Source organism: Myodes glareolus, chromosome 6 (genome assembly GCF_982192425.1).
Source record: "Myodes glareolus chromosome 6, mMyoGla1.1, whole genome shotgun sequence".
Lineage (NCBI taxonomy): Eukaryota > Metazoa > Chordata > Mammalia > Rodentia > Cricetidae > Myodes > Myodes glareolus.
The window spans coordinates 444,543-447,500 of record NC_142031.1 but is presented as its reverse complement, the minus strand read 5'-3'; the positions used below and the strand labels follow the sequence as shown (position 1 = coordinate 447,500).

Sequence of the window (2,958 nt, the reverse complement as noted above, 5' to 3'; positions counted from 1 at the left end):
GATCTCTCAATAGTTTAGTTTTCTCCCTTTAAAAGACAGCCAGGACCTCTTCACAGTTACAGCTGGTTAGCTAAAGTAGGTGATAAGTTTTGCTACATGTCTTCAAAGAATGCCTATGACCCTGAGAATTTTCCTTGTAGTATTTTTTTTATTACTAACAAGTTGATAGTGTATGATGATAGTATGATAGTATATGATATATATGTTGCTTGGGAATTTCTAATGGCAGAATAAATAGATTGAGAAGAAATAAGATGGACAAGAAGAAGAAAAAGAAAGAATGTATAGTAATTAGAACAAGAATAAATTAGAACAGAGTATTATAATAGAGAATTGGAATAAGAAATGAGACAGAAAATTAGAGCAAAGAAATTATAAATTATTAGGAAGGAAAAAAAATAAAGAGCACATGAATACAAAGACCGTGTGAGAGAAGGTTCTTTTTCTACGGCCATCAGACTTTAGTTTCTATGTTTATTGTGGCTTCTCTTTTTGAACCCCGAGTGAAAGTCTTCAAGGCAGGCCCTTGAAGGTTTTCAATAATCACCACAGCATGATCTTGCCCAGAGAGGTCCTTGCATGAGAAGAAGAAAGACTTCCTAAGTTTTCTGAATGGTATCTTTGCTGCCATGCTTCCTCAGGATCATTATCTCTGAAAACCAGTCAGGCTGGGTGACCAGGCCCCACCCAGACTCATGTAGCTGGCAAGATAGAGGCCGCTGAGGGAGGAGGCCTTGTTCATTTCTACTCTGGAGGACCTGCCTGTAGGGCTGTTCCCAACGATATTTGAGGGTGCCTTCACTGACAGACGTACAAACTTCCGGAGGGCCATGGTACTTGCCTGGCCATTCCCATGCCTTCCTGCAGGAGCCCTGATAAAAGACCCCCCCACCTGGAGACTTTGGAAGCTCTGCTTGATGGACTAGATGTGTTGATTACAGGGAAGGTTCATCCCAGGTAAGCAGGACCCAGGTAGGATGAGGAAGGCTCTGTGGGTGCAGAGAAACAATGACTGGGGACAGGGACTACTCCATCTGGGCATACAATGGCAAATGTGGAGGACACTAGAGTAGACATAGCTACCGAGGAATAGGCCTCTCCCTGTCATGCTCACAGACACAGGTGGAATGAGTTGGGGGTTGATAGGAATGGAATGGAGGAAAATGAAACTGGGCTACAGATGGCAAAGACCCATTTTCACTAAGTATGAGACTTTGGGCTTGATCCTAGGCAAAGGGAAAAAGCAAAGACTTGGAAGTGAAAGCAGATATGAGATGTGGATAAGAAGTAGACTGTACAGTGTATCTTGTCTTATCTTCCGGGGTTTCTTCCTGTTTTACAAACAGGACGTCAAAACTCAGAGTGCTTGACTTGATGAATGTGCACTTTGACTTCTGGAGCTTTAGGGCTGAAACCCATGGAGGTGACTGCTCACTACCCATGAATGAAAAACAGCCAATGATAGTAACTGATCTTGAAATCACGAAGGCCAATTTCAATGAACATGACAGATGCTTGTTGCAGTGGGCCTAGCAGTGAAAAGATTTCATTCATTTATTCTGCAGAAAGCTGAAGATTTGGGATTTATCTATCCGTACTGCCATAGAGACCTTCAAAATTGTAGATGTAGACTGTATCTTGGCTGCAGCTAAATCAGTGTTGGCTTGAATACATGTCACACATTTTTCCTTATGTGGGGCAAATGAGAAATCTTCACACACTTCACAAATACCATTTGGCATAACTAATCCCTTGATCTCTCCCTAGGTACCTGAAGACCCCCTTGGAGACCCTGTCCATCACTGACTGCTGGCTCTCACAAACTTGGGTTACCCGAGCCAGAGCCTGAACATCTGTGAGCTCAGACATCTGAACCTGAGCGATGTAGTGCTGTCTGCTTTATGCCCTAAGCCCCTTGGGGTTCTCTCTGAGAGAATCACAAGTACCCTGCAAACCCTGGAATTGGAGAAGTGTGGCATGAGGGAGTCCCATTTTATTGTGATCACGCCTGCCCTGAGCCTGTGATCCCAGCTTACTAAGGTCAATTTCTATCAGAATGATATCTCTCTGCTTATCCTGAAGAACCTTCTACATCACACAGCCAAGCTGAGTAAGCTCACCCATGAGACGTATCTTGCCTCTCTGGAATGCTATGACTCCCTGACAATACTTAGAGTCAGATTCAAGCAACTTTGTCTCGTGCTCAGGGTCAAAAGGCTGCTGAAGAAAGTTTCCTTTGTTACAAGAAACTGATGGGTCTATTTTCAATCCTTTTTCTATGATGTGGAGACCAGACTTTGTCTTTGCCCATAAGTAGGATAAGGTTGTTTCTGGTACTGGGAATGGAAGCCCTAGTGTAGGGAGAGTATGTGCACTGTGTGCATCCTTGATTACATAGCATAAATGTGCTGAGTTTGTGGGGTTGCTAGTGTGTCTCCATCAGCACACAGCCCACTTGTTCCCAGTATTTTAATGCCCATTTGCTTAGAACCTGGTGATGAGTTTTTTTGCTATCTGTGGAGACAGAAGTGCTGGGATCAAAATAAGCTTTGAGTGATTTTTCTTTACAACACTGAGGATATGCTTTTAGTGTATTTATAATTTTATATCTACTTCTCTTGGGGAAGCTTACCAAATCTGTTTATCTATTTACATTTCAAATAAAGGCCAACACCCTTTTCAATTATCCTTGGTGTATTTAATTCTCAAACCAAAGATGTGCAGGAGAATGAATCATTCTATGGTTGGCTGGAGCTCCAGAAGCAAGGTAGTCCAGCACGACCACACAGCTTGGGGATCCCATTCTATTGTTTTTGTCTTTTTTTAGACAGTGTCTTCCTGTGTTGCAATGGACTGTGGATCTTACCAAGTGTTTACTTCCAAAATCAAGGACAGAGGGTTAGACACTCACCTAAGATGCAGCTTGTACCCTCTCCTTCCTGTATGTAATTCTGCCCC

At 42.8% G+C, this 2,958-nt stretch overlaps 1 pseudogene; it reads left to right on the top strand.

Annotated features, from left to right (window-relative positions):
* LOC125389454 (oogenesin-1-like) overlaps window positions 1-2,686 on the top strand; it is an 18,245-nt pseudogene extending 15,559 nt beyond the window's left edge.
* Window positions 2,687-2,958: the final 272 nt, after the last annotated feature.